The sequence below is a fragment of the Leopardus geoffroyi genome, chromosome B3 (assembly GCF_018350155.1).
Source record: "Leopardus geoffroyi isolate Oge1 chromosome B3, O.geoffroyi_Oge1_pat1.0, whole genome shotgun sequence".
NCBI classification, from domain to species: Eukaryota; Metazoa; Chordata; class Mammalia; order Carnivora; family Felidae; genus Leopardus; species Leopardus geoffroyi.
The window spans coordinates 102,695,199-102,715,155 of NC_059337.1; the positions used below are offsets into that span (position 1 = coordinate 102,695,199).

The 19,957-nt window shown below is 37.4% G+C and overlaps 1 long non-coding RNA gene across 1 annotated transcript in view; it reads right to left on the reverse strand.

Moving 5' to 3' along the window:
- Positions 1-3,025: 3,025 nt before the first annotated feature.
- LOC123583878 overlaps positions 3,026-19,957 on the reverse strand; it is a 50,745-nt gene continuing 33,813 nt past the window's right edge. Inside the window, exons 3-4 of the long non-coding RNA XR_006705020.1 lie at positions 16,525-16,603; positions 3,026-3,114 (exon numbers count right to left, since the gene is read on the reverse strand). This is a non-coding gene — a long non-coding RNA (uncharacterized LOC123583878). The remainder of the gene's footprint in view (positions 3,115-16,524; positions 16,604-19,957) is intronic.

The window sequence follows — 19,957 nt, forward strand, 5'->3', positions numbered from 1 at the left end:
TAGTTGACATCATTATTGTATAACCTGGTGCCTTGGATTCCTATTTTTGTGCTGAAGGATTTCCTCTAGTAATTTTTCAGATAGGGAGTATTAATGGTAGATGTTTTATTCCCAGATGTCTTTATTTTGTCCTCATGCTTAATTAACAATAAAGCTAATTTTTTTTTTTTAAAAATCTTCCTTTAGACCTTTAAGACATTACTTCACTTTCTTCTATATTCTTACTTTTTGTCTACTTTCTCTAACAGATTAAGGGAAGTAAATTAAAGTCTCTATCCTCTAGCATGTTTCTATTTTGCCGTGTATCTGCCTGGAAGGCTATAGTTTTTGCTTTATGACTATTGGGGCTATGTTATTTGGTGTATAGATTTTATATTTTCATTGTGAATTCTGCCTTTTTTATTATGAAATATATTGTTTAATGCTTTTTTGGTACAAATTATTAAGGTACTGCAAGTCTTAAGTTACTGCAAGTCCTTTAAGTTTTCTTAAAGGGAACATCTTTAAGAAACTACACTGAAAGTTGTTCTGCAGCCAACTTCTCTCTTTGAATTTGCTGATACTGAGCCTGAATCTTATCTGAGGCTTCTGAGAGAGAAGCTGACTGGCCTTTGGCCTAAGATACAATTTCTTCTCTATTGATTTTTTTTTTCAGGAAATTCAAATGCATTTGCTTTCTATTTTCCAAGTAGTTCTGGTACACTGATGGTACACTAATTGTTTTCTACTGATATGGTTTTTTGAAAACGATCTGTCTTGGAATTTCAGTGGGGGAGGAGGTAGGGTACAGGATGAATCATGTGTCACAGTCTACAACTTGACCTGGAATCTTTCCTATAACAAAATCTTAATAAGCTCCATATTTATAGGAATAAAACATTGTTTGGTGTCCGTCCATTTTCTTCTTCTCTCTCTTATTCTTCAACATGCATTGGATGCTGAAATCATTTGATCATCTAATTTATCATCTTTACACTTTCCCTTAATATTTATTAAAATCTTCAGTGCTGGAATTCTCTTTTCTCCCCCCCATAATGAAAATGTTGGAAAGACCTATCTGGATGATGTATATCTAGTGCATTCAAAAATTTCAGTTGTATATTTTTTGATATATTAATGTTAGGTAGCCATTTTAAAATGGCATAATTCCAAACAGAATTACAGCAACTTGTAGTCAGAATATAGTACAATAATAAAACATATATCAGTAGGTCCAAAGGTTTGAATAAATTTCTTGCATGTAATTTTATTCTTTTTTTGACTGAAAATGACACTTTTATTTCCCCTAGGAACAAGCTTCTCCTAAAAGGAAATTGTTAAGCTCTAGATCACAGTTTCCCAGTTGTGCTTGAAGGGACCTGGCTGTGTGTGACTAAGTGTTAAAATGAGTAATACCAAGAGTGAGGGTCTAGGGATTCAGAGACAGCTGCCCAGTAGATTCCATGGGAGAACACAGGGTCTAGAGCCTTGGACTGAACCTTTAGAGGGAAAAGACACAGAGGGACAGAAGGAAGACAAAAAGAGTACACAGGCCATATGAGGGTAGAGAGGTGACGATTTCCAAGGTTTTAAGTTCAGGACAATCAGTACAGCGTCATCACCCAAGTGCATCCATGGCCATCTGTACAATGAACAGGCACACCTCCCAGACAGTGTGGGTTCTGTTCCAGACCACAGGCACATCCCTTCTTGGAAATTGGCGAGAGGCAAAGCATAGGAGTCAGTAGAAACAGACTACAGGGTGTGGCTAGAGACAGAAATTCTGAGCCCTGTTCTCCGTCATGCCAGGACAAGGACCAGTTCAGATCAAGCTCTTGTAAATGAACAACCGGAGCAGCAGCAATCTCCTGACAGGAGCACCCAGGGCAGGTGTTCCTCATCTTTGGGTCCTAGAGCTGTGCTACCCAGGGGACTGTCATTTTATTTATTTATTTATTTATTTATTTTTATTTATTTATTTTTTTAAGTATCACTTTATTTATTTATTTGTTTGTTGTTTGTTTTAGAGAGAAAGAGGATGCAAGTGAGCAAGGGGCAGAGAGAGAGAGAGAGAGAGAGAGAGAGAAGTGGGGCTCGTGTTTACCTGAAGCATGTTCACACCAAGCGGGGCTCGAGCTCACCCGATGTGGGACTTGAACTCACAAACCGAGAGATCATGACCTGAGCTGAAGTCAGATGCTTAATGACTGAGCCACCCAGGCGCCCCCTGTAACTTTATCCTTATAGTTTTTATACATTACCAGCTTCAAGGCATTTCACAGCTAGAAGGCTAATAATATTTGCAATAAGTCATTTTTTTCTTAATATGCTAAATATTCAAGCAGAAATTTATATACTCGATTTAACTGTAAATATAAGTGATGTCGTTATCTATATAATCTTAAATCCTCCTTTTGGAAGATAAATCTTTTTTTTCTTTTTTTTTTTTTTTAATTTTTTTTTCAACGTTTATTTATTTTTGGGACAGAGAGAGACAGAGTATGAACGGGGGAGGGGCAGAGAGAGAGGGAGACACAGAATCAGAAACAGGCTCCAGGCTCTGAGCCATCAGCCCAGAGCCTGACGCGGGGCTCGAACTCCCGGACCGCGAGATTGTGACCTGGCTGAAGTCGGACGCTTAACCGACTGCGCCACCCAGGCGCCCCTTTTCTTTTCTTTTTTTTTTTTTTTTTTAATTTTTTTTTTCAACGTTTTATTTTTGGGACAGAGAGAGACAGAGCATGAACGGGGGAGGGGCAGAGAGAGAGGGAGACACAGAATCGGAACCAGGCTCCAGGCTCTGAGCTATCAGCCCAGAGCCCGATGCGGGGCTCGAACTCACGGACCGCGAGATCGTGACCTGGCTGAAGTCGGACGCCTAACCGACTGCGCCACCCAGGCGCCCCTCCTTTTCTTTTTTAATAGAGACATTAGCTCACCTATTTTAATTGTTAGCCTCATCAGAATCTGTGTAATCACTTTCATTTTAGAAATCTAATTGCTTGAGTCCTTTAAAGGAATCAAGTAGCAGTATGGAGACTCACCACGTGGTGGCAGCCGAAAGCCCAGAAACCAACAGCATAAGTCCTGGATGAAGCATCTGTCCAAAAATTTATGTACAGCTGTCTTATAGGACTGTAAGACAGTCATATTAAAAGGCTACTGGAAACATTCTATATCTTGATCTGGGTAGTGGTTTCATAGGTACATACATATGTAGAAATTCATCAAGCTATATATTTAAGATCAGTGCATTTTACTATATTTATACCTCAATACAAAATTTAAGTGACTATAAATGAGAACAATTTTATATAAGCCACCTTCAAATTGGTCCTAGTGCTGAACACAACAAAAAATTTCAGAGGGAATACTAAATATTAGAAATTTCCCTAAATAGTATGAAACTATTTTATGATAGTTGTTTTAGCTTATTACAATAAATTTAAAGGATCCTAAAATTGTCAAGTTAAGACTGCACCATCAACAAGAAAGCAGTAGCATGGGTGGATAAATCATGGGCATAATCACATTTGAAACACTATAGAGCAATGAGAATTAAGGAAGCATAGCTGTGTGGATAAATCTCACAAGAACAATGTTGGGTGAAAGAAACAAGTTGCAAAGATCACTGATATACACTTTTTTTAATGTTTGTTTATTTTGAGAGAGAAACAGCGCACAAGCACATGTGTACATGAGTGGGGGAGGGGCATAGAGAGGGGGAAAGAGAGAATTCTAAGCGGGGTTCATGAACCATGAGATCATGACCTGCGCTGAAATCAAGAGGTGGACTCTCAACCAACTGAGCCACCCAGGCGTCTCTGATATATACATTTTTATATTAAGCTCAAAAACAGTCAAAATATATTGTTTATAGATGCACACATAGGTGGCAAGCCTAAAGAAACACCAGAGATTGATTATAAAAGTCAGGATAGTGGTTACCCTTGAGAGGAGGGAGGAGGATGCCAGCAGAGGAGAGGAACACAGATTACTTCTAAGGTACTGGCATTGCTCTGCCATATTTCTTAACCTGGGTGGTAATTACACAGGAGTTTACTTTGTACTTGCTCTTTAAGTGTAAAAGAGGTAGATTAAAAAGTGAAAATCCTGGTATCCAAAGTCTATAAAGAATGTATCAAATTTAACATCCAAAAAACAAATAACCCAGTTAAGAAACGGGTGGAAGACATGAATAGACACTTTTCCAAAGAAGATATCCAGATGGCTAACAGACACATGAAAAGATGCTCCACTTCACTCATCATCAGGGAAACACAAATCAAAACCACAATGAGATCCACTTCACACCTGTCAGAATGGCTGAAATGAACAACATAGGAAACAACAGGTATTGGTGAGGATATGGAGAAAGGGGAACCTTCTTATACTGTTGGTGGGAATGCAAACTGGTGCAGCCACTCTGGAAAACAGTATGGAGGTTCCTCAAGAAACTAAAAATAGAACTACCCTACGACCCAGCAATTGTACTACTAGGTATTTACCCAAAGGATACAAAAATACATATTCAAAGGGTTACATGCACCCCAATGTTTATAGCAGCACTATCGACAATAGCCAAACTATGGAGAGAGCCCAAATGTCCCTCAGCTGATGAATGGATAAAGAAGATGTGGTATATATACAATGGAATATTACTCAGCCATCAAAAAGAGTGAAATCTTGCCATTTGCAATGATGTGGATGGAGCTAGGATGTATTATGCAAAGCAAAATACCTCAATCAGAGAAAGATAAATATCACGTGATTTCACTCATATGTGGAATTTAAGAAACAAAACAGATGAACATAAGGGAAGGGGGAGAAAAGAGAAGAGAGGGAAACAAACCACAAGAGACTCTTTTTTGTTTATTTATTTATTTTGAGAGAGACAGAGACAGCGCTAGTAGGGGAGGGACAGAGAGAGAGAGAGAGAGAGAGGGAGAGAGAGAGAGAGACAAAGAGAGAATCCCAACCAGGCTCCACGCTGTCAGTGAAGAGCCCGATGTAGGACTCGACCCTACGAAACTGTAAGATCATGACCTGAGCTGAAACCAAGAGTCCAATGCTTAACTGACTCAGCCACCCAGGTGTCCCATGAGACTCTTAATGATAGAGAACAAACTGAGGACTGATGAAGGGATGTGGGTGGGAGAAGGGCTAAATGGTGATGGGTATTAAGGAGGACACTTATTGTGATGAACACTGGGTGTTGTATGTAAGTGATGAATCACTGAATTCTACTCCTGAAACCAATGTTGCACTGTATGTTAACTGAAATCCAAATTTAAAAAAGGGGGGGGGGAGTGAAAATCCAATAATCAGTATTTTATAGTGCAGGAAGCCCAGCAGTTTACCCTTTAGCAAACTGGAAGTAATCACAGGCACCTTTTATTATGTGTGGGGTTGCCAGATTTAGCAAATAAAAACAAGAAACTACAGCAAATAAAAATAAGAAACTACAGCAATAAAAATACAGGATGCTTAGATAAGTGTGAATTTCTGATAATGAATAATTTTTTAGTATAAGTTATCCCCACTTCTGGTCCCATGCAATATCTGGGACATACTCATGCTGAAAAATAATTCATTGTTTATCTGAAATTACATGTAACTGAGTATCCTGTATTTTGTCTGACAGACCTAATTATGTGGCAAATTGCACAGGCAGAAGCAGTTCTCAGTGACCCAGTGAGTGGTGGTCAAAGGAAGGGAAGAGGAGGAAGAAGTAGTTTTTTTAATTAATTAAGCAATTATTTATTTATTTATTTTTATTTTTTAGAAGTCTTAAACTAGCCTGACCCTAAACTCCTATTTAAAGAACAGAGTAATTAAATTTGATGAGTTTACCCATTATTGCAATAGTTCAGGTAATGAATCCACATGATGTGTCAAATAATTTCTATCAGCAAAAAACAGTATCAGCAAATGTTTAAAAGATCCATCAGTGTTTTTCTTAGAAACTGTTTATCTCTCACTGCATCAGTCTTTCTTCTGATAACTTTAGATAAAGATATTGTGAAAGATGCCTGATGCTGATTCTGTGGCTGTTTTTCTAGTTAATAGTCAATGATTAGGAGTGAAGTTGCAAGGTAGGTTGTTTTGTTTTCAATGTTTGTTGTTTGTTTGCTTTGAGACAGAGACAGAGAGAGAGAGCATGTGTGAGGGGAGGGAGAAGCAGAGAGAGAGGACAGAGAGCAGGCTTTTTGCTATCAGCGTGGAGCCTGATGTGGGGATACCACAAACCGTGAGATCATGACCTGAGACAAAATCAAGATGCTTAACCTGACTGAGCCACCCAGGCGCCCCTGTTTTGTTTTGTTTTTATTTTACAAATATTGTAACAGCTTCCCACGTGCCAGGAAACCATCTTAGACTCAAAGAACGGAATAATGAATGACACAGATATAGTCCCTTCCTATGAAGCTCAAAGTCTAGGTCCTACGGGATGGCAGATAGATAGATGATAGATAGATAGATAGATAGATAGATAGATAGATAGATAGATAGATAGATTATATGCACTTGATAAAACTTTATCCAGCAATAGTGGATATCTGCTGTTTGCTGCCCAGCATTCCTCTTTATTAGGGGAAATCATCCAGATCCCATTCTATCTTATATGGTTTGGGTAGAATTGACCCCAAGCCAATTGCCATGAATGACAATGCTTGATTCAAGGATGGGCATATAATCCAATTAGAATTGACGATCCTTAAAATCCTGTAAGTAAAGGTTTCTGGAAAAGAGAAGCATTCACTCTTGCCTTTGCTAACAGCCACCATGTTGCTAACTTTAGGGGAGCCATCCAGATGATCAGGCCATCAGGTATACATTCCCAGAGGGCAGTATTCACATGCACAAAAGATGAAGTCAACACCAGAAAAACCATCGTGGTGCATTGTGGAGCCTTGATTCAAGATAAGCCTGAAACTCCCCACAGATTTTTCAGTTAAATGTAGCCAGTAAATTCATTCACTTCTTAGGACAGTTTGAGTTTCCGTTCCGTCATTTGTAGCAACTAGTCCTTAACTGATGCAGTGAAAGTCTAAGAGGAAATAAAGGTTTCTTTCCCATTCCCAACCTCCAGTATCACCCCCTAGAGATAATTGCTGTTATATATCTTTCAGACATTTGTTTGCACATATACGTATAATGTATGCCTTTTAATGCAAGTAGGATTTTATTGTACATAGGGTTCCACTACATGGTTTTTGTAAACCTATGTTGTATTGTGGACATCTTCATTTGTCGATGTATAATATTCTGCAAGTTGGATGTATCATCAGTTTAATCTATCTTCCACTGGTGGAAATTTATTTTTTTCCTCAATTTATGTATATATATATATATATATATATATATATATATATATACACACACATACATATATATATACATATATATATATACATATATATATACTTATATATATACTTATACACACACATACACACACACACACATATATAAAGCTTTGTGCATATATGTAACTGTATCCAAGGAAAAATCCTAGGAATGAAATTGTTCTTCCAAAGAGAATGTACATTTAAAAATTTTCCCCTCAGAATGATTATACCAATTCATACTTTTCTCAGAAACACCTGAGAATGTTTCTCCTCATCATTGCTAACAGTATTTTGTCAAATTTAAGACATTCTGCCAGTATGATAGTGAAAAGTAGTATTGTTTTCTTGATTTGCATTTATTCCATGAGTATATACACATAGAGACCCATACATGTTTAGGCTCTTTTATGCATTTGTTAACTATCGTCCTATAAATTCCCCATTTCACATCCTTTTTCTGGTTTTTTTTTTTTTTTTTTTTTGGGTCATTTGTTTACCTCATTGATTTGTTTTATATATTAAGAAAATAGATCCTTTTATCATAGGTGTTTTAAATTAAAATGTTCTTTAATGTTTATTTATTTTTTGAGAGAGATAGAGTGTAAATGAGGGAGGTGCAAAGAGAGAGGGAGACACAGAATCTGAAGCAGGTTCCAGGCTTTGAGCTGTCAGCACGGAGACCGACACAGGGCTTGAACTCATGAGCTGTGAGATCATGACCTAAGCCAATGGCCGCTTAACTGACTGAGCCACCCAGGCACCCCATCATACATGTTTTAAATATATTTTTCCCAAGATTGTTGTTTGTGCTTTAACATTATTTGTTTACTTTTTTTTTTTCTTAAGTATAAAATTTCAAGCATACAGGAAACAGGAAAGAATTATATAATGGAGCACCTATGTGCCCACTATCCTGTTTTAAAATGTTACCATTTTGCAATATTTGCCTTACCTTTTTTTTTCTTTAAAAAAATAAAATGTTACAGATTAATTGAAACTTCTTTTATATTTCCACTGATCTGGTTCCTGTCCATCTCTCTCCAGAGGTAATCACTGCCCTGAAGGCAACGTGCATGTTTTTGGAGACTATATATCTTAAAAAACCCCTTGAATGCACCGAAGGTTTAAATATTTTCTTGTCTCTCAGAAAAAAAAAAAAAGACAGCAATAACAATTGATTGTTAATAGTTGTTCTCAAGTGTTACTAGAATTTGCAGACATCTTTCTAAGAGACATTAATTTCACATTATTGCAATAAGAAGGCTTGCAAAGATCCCATGAGAAGCTGTTCACAAACTGTGCCAGCCTTCTGATTAATGTTGCTAATAAAATAGAGAAGAATCTGCCCATCAAAGTTGCCTCAAATGAGGTCACTGAGTTATGACAGGATATATTTACTATAATTTATTTTTACCCCAGAAGAGGTTATTTTTAAAAAGGCTGTAATCCCTCTTTCTGCTCATTTTGGAACAGACATTAGTTGGGGTCAAAGCCCTTGTGTCTGTTTCCATAAAAGGTGAGCTTGTGGGGGTTGGGTGTGTTCAGATCTGCTTGGACATATGAAAAATGAAGAAATTTCATAAGTAGAGTGATGAAATCAATATGGTTTTGTTTGAACATTGTTGCAGAAAGAATTAAAAGATACTTTAAAAATCTTTGAATAACCTCTAGTCTTTTGATATTCTGAAACATATCTTCATTGCTTATTTTTAAAAGAATCCAAGTTAAACTTAGCCTAAACAAGGGAGTCACCTATGGTTTTGACAAGCACTTTAAACGGTATACTTCTGGGGCACCTGAGTAGCTCAGTCAGTTAAATGGCTGACTCTTGATTTCAGCTCAGGTCATGATCTCACATTTCATGGTTTCAAGCCCTACTTTGGGATTCTCTCTCTCTGCCCCCTCCCCCACTCATGCTCATTCTCTCTCTCAAAATAATTTAAAAAAATTGTAAGGTTTATATCAATTGCATGATGCTGTGCATATCATTCTGCAATTTGCCATGGTTGTTCCATGATGACTTCCAAATTTATCCATGATGATACATATAGATTGAATTTTTCATTTTAACTACTGAATTCTATTCCCTTTCATGAATTTATCTCTCTATTTTATAATTTTTTTAATGGTTTATTTATTTTTGAGAGAGACAGAGTGCAAGTAGGGGAGAGGCAGAGAGAGAGGGAGACACAGAATCTGAAGCAGGCTCCAGGCTTTGAGCTGTCAGCAAAGAGCCCAGTGTGGGGCTTGAACCAATGAACTGTGAGATCATGACCTGAGCCAAAGTGGGACACTTAAGCAACTGAGCCACCCAGGCGTCCCGTCTTTCTATTTTAAAATCAATGAACATGTAGATTATTCCGTTTTTCTTCTAGTAAAAATAATGCTGCATTTGAACATATCTCCTTGTGCACATGGCTGAGAATTTCTCTAGTGTATCTAAGAGGGACCCTGCTGGGCTCTGAGTCCTGCATACCTCCTAATTGAATATTGCCAAATTTCTCTTCAGAATGGTTGTATCATATAGTTTATACTTTTCCCAGCAGTAAATGAAGGTTCCTCTCATGAGGACTCTCATATCCTTTCTGTCTCTGGCATTTTTGTTTTAGAGTTGTACAAATTTGATAATAGTCTAATTTATCAAACACGTAGGCCTTATGACCTATGTGGTGTGTGTGTATGCTGTCATGTTTAGAGGGTTTTTTTTGTCATGTTTAGTTTGGCAGTAAAGGGTTATTGCAAATACCGTTTTGCTGTTAATTGTGTCTCCCAATGATGAAACTGAAAAAGAATAGTGCTAATAGTCCAGAAATCTGGTAATCCTGCAGCATGATTCTATCTGGATTATACAACACTTTGCCTGGCTAACAGTAAAGTTATGTAAATTCAGAAAATTGTGATTGGGAAACTGTGCTAACCACTGTTCATTGAGAGGTTTTTGCTCACTGCACAGAGCTGAGTTATGTAATGCAGTATTATTAACTGTATCAGGTCCTGGGTGAATAGTTAATCTGGAGGGTTCCAGGACTAATGTTTCTTTTCCCCAATCTTCCGTGTCCTACTTCTTTTGAATAGTGTTCACTTTCTCTTCCTTACGATCAAATCTTAAAGTTTCAGGAAAGTCCTAGATGTAACAAAGTTCAGGCTAAAAATTTTTGCTGTGTAAGCTTATCCGGGGCATTAAACTTTCTTATACCATCCTAGCTAAAAATAAACTAAAACTCCAAACCAGTAGGATAACCAGATGTGACATCTGCTGAGACGTCCTGTATAAATAAGCAATAAATTACAGAGTGAACAAGGAATTTGGCAGGTGTGGTAAATCGGGAATGGCTTTTTGACATAAACTGATATTTTTACTTCTGGAACAATCAGAAGCATTTTCTTATTTTACACATTCAGTCTTTTTAAAATAAAACATATTGTTTCATAACAGTATAAAATCTAACAACAGTTTATGATACTATCTCTGGGTGGGTGGGGACTTTTTTCTTTCACCATCTAAATGTCCCTAAATGGAGAATTCTTGCCTCAAGATGTACATTCTACCAAATTATATGCGAAAAATTTTTGAAAAGAGCCCAACTAGTTTAAGAAAGTTTACCTTCTGCATAAGCAAAGTTATTTTGTTTTTAATAGTTCATGGTTTTTAGAGGGTGGTCAAGTTTATCCCCTTTGGCCCACACCTGGGTTTTTAATAAGAGTTTAAAGAAAACAAATAAGTCCTCACTCAAGACACATGGAAAGACATCCCTAGTTTACATAGCCTTCTCAGACTCTTATGGTAAGTATTCATAGTCCTATTCTCTCCACAGTAAACTCCAAGATGCTCTTGGAGACAATTGTGTTGCAATATCTCCCACTAATTGTTACCTTTGGTTATTTAATTATTGGAGCTCACTGTTTTCATAAATCTGTGCCTGCCATTCACCTTCCATCTGACTCCCTGATTCCTGACTCCTACCTTCTAGGTCAGCTCTCAGGTGAAGTGGGTAGATCAGACCCAAAGACGGAAATGGCTGCTGCTTTCGATGACAGAGATGCTGGGTTTAGAGCAGCTGCTTGGGAAGCAGGCATTTGTTCTGAGCAAGAAGGCCAAAGTTTCTCAAGGCCACTACTGTCACAGCCTGGGAATAACATTCTATGGGACATGTAGTTGGTTTCAAAATTGATTTTAAAACTCTTTTTTTCTGAATGTTCAGACTCCATCATTAATAGCTGTTAACAGACATTGTCTTTTGTCCCCTTTATTGCATTCTTACAGAACTAGTCATTCTAAAGAGAGAGCGTGAGAGAAAGAGAGAGAGGGGGAGCACAGCATGAGTGGTGGAGAGGCAGAGAGAGAGAGAGAGAGAGAGAGAATCCCAGCAGGCTCCACACTGTCAGCTCGTGGAACCCAACACAGGGCTTGATCTCACGAACCGTGAGATCATGACCTAAGCCAAAATCAAGAGTTGGATGCTTAACCAACTGAGCCACCCAGACCCCTAAAAATCTTTGTAGAGGAGATGCAGTTACCCGTAGTTATTCATTCAGTTGCTAAGTGACTACTACCATAAAATACTGTTTTGTAAGTAGTAAAGCCTAGACCAAAGATCTAGATATGAAGAGCAATTAGTATATTAAGGTCTCTTGTTTGTAGTTCCTACTAGATGCTAAATGGTTAATTTATTAGCTTAAGAAAGGTGCTTCACTGCATTATAACTGTCAAGGAGTGAAAATATTGGCTAGAAGCATTGGCTGAAGCTATGTGCCTGCCGTGAAGTCTTCTATATATGAAGCATAAATATCATATCATATATCATATCATATCATATCATATCGGCATTAAGGCCCTTTAGGAAGTCATTAGGGATCAAAGACAAAAACCACTTAATACAACAACATATGTATTAAGATACAAGTTAATTACTTGTCCCTGTTTCCGATATTACCACGAGTAATTTTTCTTCTCAGTGCATATGAACTATATTTTGAAGGAAAAGGTGTGTAACATAACCTTTGAGTCCCGAGAAGAGCAATTTCAGTCAATACATTCAATGTCTTAAGCTGCTTGTATTATCATCTTCAGTGATAATACAGAAAAAAGTTGATACAGCCTCTCTTTCACATCTGGAACTTATAAATCAATCCTGTTCAGGAGTATGCATCTCTCCGCACTCACTAATAAACTTACAGCAGCTCATGCTTGGTATTAATCTCTTCCTAATTAGAGAAGCACACGTTACAAATTTATCATTCTGAAGGAGAGCAAAAGGGTTTAATCTGTTTCTCTGATCCTTTCTGCTTTACTGTCCATTAAGCAACGCGTGTTGATTATACAGCTTGTTATCCAGAGTAAGGACGGGATGATAGAATAACGTGGGATTGGGAGGAACATGGATTTGAGTCTGGGCCTGTAAGTAGCTGTGTAACTTCTGGTACTTTACCTAACCTCTCTGAGCCTTGCATTCTTCATCTGTAAATAGAACCATTCCAGTTACCTCACGAGGGCGTTGTGATGATTAAATGAGTGATACGTGGGACAAGCACCACAAAAATGTCCTTTAAAAACTTTTATTTATTAAAAATTTCAAGCGTATTCAAAGATTGAGAGAAAAGGTAGGACCCTCATTACCTACCACTCAGCATCAACAATCATCCACGCTTGGTCAATTCTGCTCATCTATACTCCACTTGGTGTCCCCCACCCCCAAAAGCAATAGTGAAATTCCAGGTATCAATATTATTTCCATCCTTAAATATTTAAGTACATGTCTCTAAAATGTAATTTTTAAAAAGTTTTTTAGGGGCGCCTGGGTGGCGCAGTCGGTTAAGCGTCCGACTTCAGCCAGGTCACGATCTCGCGGTCCGTGAGTTCGAGCCCCGCGTCAGGCTCTGGGCTGATGGCTCAGAGCCTGGAGCCTGTTTCCGATTCTGTGTCTCCCTCTCTCTCTGCCCCTCCCCTGTTCATGCTCTATCTCTCTCTGTCCCAAAAATAAATAAATGTTGAAAAAAAAATTTTTTTTAAGTTTTTTATAACTTCCCTGTTCAATATGGCAGCCACTGGCCACATGTGACTAAGTTTAAACATAAATTCATTACAAGTAAATAAAATCAAAAATTCATTTCCTCAGTTGCAAATAGCCACACGGAGAGTGCAGATATAGAACCTTTCCACCACTGCACACAGTATTATGGACAGTATTGATCTACAAGTCTCTTTCCCCTCTGTTTTATTCTTTGAAATTTAATTGTTGGAAAAAAAACCAAGTCATTTGTCTTATAGAATGTCCCACACTCTGGATTTTTTAAAATTGAATTTCCATGGTGTCATTTAACATGTTCCATGGTCCTCTGTATATAATTGATGGTTAGAGCTAGTGACTGAAAAGCTGTTCACCTGTTTTGTGAGCTCGAGTTCCACTGGATGACCTTGAGCACATAATTTGACCTATGTGACTATCAGTTCTCTCATATATAAAATGGGAACAGGAGCAGTACTTATACCTTAGGGCTCTTGTGAAGATTAAATAAGATAATTAATATAAAGTGCTCAGGCTGGTGCATGGCACATAGTGTGGATTAAATATATATTATTTATTACTTATGTTATTCTACTTGTATATGAATCAGTGATTCTCAAATATTGGTTCCAATATGGTCCAAAGAAAAGCTGTATTTGTAACAAGTTCTTGATGATTCTCATGAAGTTGTGGTTTTAAGAAACTGATGGCTTTGTGCTATGTCAACTTGACTAGGCTGAACTTCGGTCCCAAGAATTTTCTTTCTAGTATGCTTCCTGTTAGAGGGGATGACAAGTGATCCCCTCTTGCCAGAATTGGAGAAGGGAAGGGAGGCAGCAGCCACTTTGTAGCCTACAAACATCTTCTCCCACTTATTCGATCAAACATAATTTAGGTGCTATTATGAAGAGATTTTTGTAGTTGTAATTAAAATCCCTAATTAGTTGACCTTAAATTAATCAAAAGGGAGACTGTCCTGGGTAGCCCTGACTTAAATTAATTGGAAGGTTGTTATAAGAAGGCTTAGTCCGGGGCACCTGGGTAGCTCAGTCAGTTGAGTGTGTGACTTCAGCTCAGGTCATGATAGCATGATTTGTGAGTTCGAGCCCTGTGTCAGACTCTGGGCTGACAGCTCAGAGCCTGGAACCTGCTTGGGATTCTGTGTCTCCCTCTCTCTCTGCCCCTCCCCTGCTCATTTTCTCTCTCTCTCAAAAATAAACATTAAAAAAAAAAAAAAGAGGGCTTAGTCCAGGCTCAGTCGGCTTCACTGGTGAATTCTATCAAACATTTAAAGACAAATTAATACTGTTTTTGCCCAAGCTCTTCTAAAATATGGAAGAGGAGGGAACACTTTGCACCTTATTCTATAAGGCCAGTGTTAGCATGCCAAAAACAAAGACATCACAAGAAAGTTAGAAAACAATATATCTAATGAATATAGATATAAAAGTTGTAACAAAATACTAACAAACTCAATCTAGCAATGTAAAAAAAGAATTATACACTATGACCAGGAGAGCTTTCTTCCAGAAATGCAAGGTTGGTTTAATACATGAAATGCACATATTAATAGAATAAAGGGCCAAACCACATAATTATTTTCATAAATGCAGGAAAAGCATTTGATAGAATTCACTGATTTATCATAAAAGCAACCAATAAACCAGGAATAGAAAGGAACTTCCTCAACCTAGTAGAGGACATCTACAGAAAACTTTCTCTGGGGAACTCACACTTTCCTTTGTTCTTCCATTTGAAATATTGTACTTATACCTGGTTCTTTGTGGGGAGGTCTGGGATAGCCCAGTGTCTGGGTCTGGACAGGTGAGACTATCTTCTAAGTGGGCTTCAGTTTTAAGAAGTCCTCTTGCTCACAGCTATATGCCATATTATCTACTGTAGTCTTTATTAATAATAAAGGTGATACTTCTCTGGGCACTTGGCTGGCTCACTTGGTGGCAAGTGAGACTCTTGATCTCGGGGTTGTGAGTTCAAGTCCCATATTGAGCATAGAGTTTATTTATATAAATAAATAAACAAACAAACAAACACATTTTTAAAAAAGGTGATGCTTTGATTCCTGTCAGTCCCTAATACTTTATACTCTGTATTCTCAGTTGATTCAGAATCAGGGCATGAGAGACGGATGATGGTTGTTGGCCGCCTCAAAGACTCCAGCATGAGGCAATAGAAGGAATAATTTTAAAAAGGTTTAGACATGCACAATAGTAATCCCTATAGTAATGATTAGAATCCTAGACTTATTTCAAAAGTTGGAAAGACTGCTAGAGATCATTTTGCAGCTAGCTTCTAACCCCTGGAGATTAAGTAATGTGTACAAGACTATCCAGTCATCTAGTAACATATCAGAACTAGAATCCAAATTTTCTTTCAGCCTGCCACACTTTCCACCACACCCTGTTGCTTCCTTAATATGCTGAGATAAAAAATGTTTTATCATCTGCTTCTCTGAAGATTAGAATTTTGTCATTGCTGCTATAGATAAAGAAATAAATGCAATTATGTTAAATAATTTCCCTGTAGTAATAGGGCTTATCAGAGGTAGCACTGGAAATGAAAAATACTACTCTAATTTTAGTTCAAGGCTGTGCTGATGAGATCATTTTTTTTTTCTGTCAAAATGCCAAACTGAAATAAATGGGAGAGTGGTACATAGTGGAAACACAATCGCTGTGGCAGGGTCTTTAGTTCATATGTTAATTCAACTGATGATCTCTGGTTCCTTTCCTAGCATGATGTCATGGTATGTTATGGTATTAAAATTTCCTCCTGAAAGAATAGAAGGAAATAAGTAGAATGGGGTGTTAACTGCCTAACTCTAAAACCTGTGATCTTAATTAACCATGATGTTTACTGCCTCTCCAAATCTGTAAGGTGCACAGGCAAATGTTTAGACAATAAAATGAAAGTTGAGGTGAATTTCTAAATGCAATTAATTTATGTTATTCATAAAAATAATAGAACTTAGTACTTGGCTATTACAGCTCTCTTTAAGTAATTGTCCCTGCAGATCTATTGGTGGAAATGCAGTAATGTTAAAAATCCACGTTAAACCACTAAGATAACAGCAGATGCTCTTTGTTAGTCAGGCCATTACTGTTTGATTTTCTACAAAATCTACAAATGAATTTGACTTTGATTTGCTACAAAGAGATCTTTAATCTTACCTGATTTCCATGCTGAGAAGTCATTCATTCATCAAGTAGTTCTTGAGTATCTTCTGTGTCTCAGGCACTGTTATAGGCACTGCGGGTAGAGTTATAAATAGAACTAAGTCCATGATCTCATTGAGCAGAGGGTATTATAAAATTTTTTAAAATTTATTTATTTTTGAAGGAGAGAGAAACAGAAAGCGAGCAGGGGAGAGGCAGAGAGAGACAGGGGAAGGTGAGGAGGGGAGACACAGAATCTGAAGCAGGCTCCAGGCTCTGAGCTGTCAGCACAGAGCCCAACGCGGGACTCAAACACACAAACCACGAGATTGTGACCTGAGCCCAAGTCAGACGCTTAACCGACTGAACCACCCAGGCACCTCTGGGCAGAGGATATTATAAAGCAATAAACAAAATAACATCCCTTATTTGCTGCTGTTAGAGATAGGGATAACTCTACTCAATAAAAACAATGGTCAAATAAGTTTGGGAAATAATGTAACTATAGTCTCTTCTTAGTGCTTGAAATTATACAAACTTATTAAAGTCCCAAAGGTATTAGACATAAAAGCATCTGTTTAACTCTAGTTCTCTGACTTATTTGACCATTTCATTTGACCATAATGAAAACTTTTTTTTTCATTTTTGAGAAAGCACTTATTAACTTCTTGTGGAATTAATATTCCAAAGAAACCAGTTTTAGAAAATACCAAACTGTAAGAGCTCTTTGTGTTTTGGTTTTATAAATGTTCTATGATTCTCTTATCAGTTGTAGTTCTTATTTTTTTAAGTTATTTATTTATTTATTATTTATTTTTGAGAAAGAGAGTGAACAGGGGAGGAGCAGAGAGGGAGAATCTCAAGCAGGCTCTGTGCTGACAGCGCAGTGGCAGGGGTGGGGGGTGGCTAGAACTCATGAAACTGTGAAATTGTGACTGGAGTCAAAATCAAGAGTCAGACGCTCAACTGACTGAGCCACCCAGGCACCCCCTTACTTCTCATGGTTACATTTTGGAAGGCATAAATGGACCTGCACTAGCTCAAATACATAATAGTAATAATCAACTATATTATAATAAGGGTCAATATATTGCACATACTTTTTTCTCACCATTTCCAGGTTGATTTATCTCTCTAAACCACTATAACTTTTTGAATTTTTAAACTATAAAATAAATAGAAGCATATAGAAACAGAAAAGAAAAAAAATATAGACCTTAGTGAATACTGTGGAATATCCTTGTAGCCACAACCCATGTCAAGAAACAACTTTCCCAGTCATCTCAGAAGCCTCCCCCGCCCCCCACATGCTCTATACAATTCATAGCCATTCCTCTTCCTCCAAAATGACTACTGTCAAAAAACAAACAAACACGGGCACCTGGGTGGCTCAGTTGAGCCTCTGACTTCGGCTCAGGTCATGATCTCACGGTTCATGAGATCCACGTTGGGCTCTGTGCTGATAGCTCAGAGCCTGGAGCCTGTTTCGGATTCTGTGTCTCCCTCTCTCTTTCTCTGCCCCTCCCCCACTCATGCTGTGTGTGTCTCTCTCTCTGTCTCTCAAAAATAAACATTAAACCAACAAACCGCTATCCTGAGTCATAGCAATCACTCTTTTGCATTTCCTTACATTACAGTTTAGTCTCGCCTGTGAAAAGAAAACACCTTGTTACTTTTTTACATCTCTTTTAAGCTACAGGTTCTCCTCCACCCTTTCCTTTCCTCATACTTTGTCTGTTGTAGAACTCACTCTGACACATTTTGCTGATTGCACACTCCTGATTTAGTTTCACATGTTCCTGTGCCTTTTGTGTTTCCTAGAAATTGGCAGGTGGATCCAGAGGTTTCCTCAGGCTTAGATTCGTTTCCTTTGTGTTATTTTTTCAGGAAGTCTGGTTTTCACCCATTCTTTTTTTCTTTTTAATGTTAGCAGCCATCGATAGTCAGTATTTAGATTTATTAATGGAAGCTTGCAAAAAGATAATAATCTATCCCTACCATTTTGCTTTCATGAATTACTTTGAAAGATTGTATAATGAGATGCACCCCTTCATCTACTATTTGGTTATCCAATGAAACAGTTTATTATAGAAAAGGCAGGGAAAATGTTTGAGTTTTCTCTGTTATTTCCCCAGTAACAAATTGATTCCCTGTCATCTTTCAAAAATTAGATTTTTTAACTCTTATAATGAACTCATGGACTTAAACATATTAGAGGGATTTCAATCCATTGCAATTCTTATCGTTATTGAAGCTCCAACTATGGCTATGGGTACTCTTCAGATTGGCTCCTTGGACATGATCCTAATAGTTTTTTTTTTTTTTATGGCTTTCTTAATAGCTGATATGTCAAGATATTCCATCTTCTTCTCCAGACCTCAATTCCTGGAATTAGCTGTTTGGCCAAGGACCCTTGATTTCTTTCAATGGGAAATATTTCAAGATGAGAATATAGTTGCTGTTTCTAAGTCTCTTTAGTGGCAGTGTATCTATCTATCTATCTATCTATCTATCTATCTATCATAGATAGATATTTATATATATTTATATTATTTACATATAGAGATATGTATGTAAATATATAGATATATATATTACCTGATGAGTTCATACTGGTATTTGTATTTTTTTAAGTTTACTTATTTATTTTGAGAGAGAGAGAGAGAGACAGAGTGCATGAGCAGGGGAGGGGCAGAGAGAGAGGGAGAGACAGAGAATCCCAAGCAGGCACTGTCAACACAGAGCCCGACACAGGGCTCAAACCCATGAACCATGAGTTCATGACCTGAGCCGAAGTTAAGAGCTGGACACTTAAACAACTAACCTACCCAGGTGCCTCTAGTATTTCTATTTTGAATTCACAACTACAATGTTTTTACCTAACCTCTTTTGTGTTATATCTTTATCTCCTGTCTTTCACACCAAAAACCCTGTTTCTCAAGGTAACAGGGAGTGATAGAATATTCCATAATTCTGTAATATCCCAGAATTACAGTACTAATACTACTACGGACTATTAATATTACTTATATCACCACCAATTAGTAAAAAAAATAAAATTTATATATGCTATCTCCATTCACCTTTCATTTTAAAAATGATTGGGGAATATTTGTATCAAAGCATATATGATCTTCACTGTGAGGTAATCTAGCCATTAGACACTATAGTCTCCCCCCTTTTTAACTGTTATTTTGTCTTAGTTCTACAAACAACTGTATATCTAATGATCACCTCCTGTCCTTATTTAATATCTCTCCGGTCATTTTGATTGTCAGAAATTCTATTTGATTTCTTAGGAAGAACACATAGGAACAGTATTTTTTGAGATTTACCAAAAATAATTTGTGCATACCTTTTATACTTGAAAGCCAATTTTGCAAGATATAAAGTGTTTGGCTAAGGGACGCCTGGGTGACTCAGTCAGTTAAGTGACTGACTTTGGCTC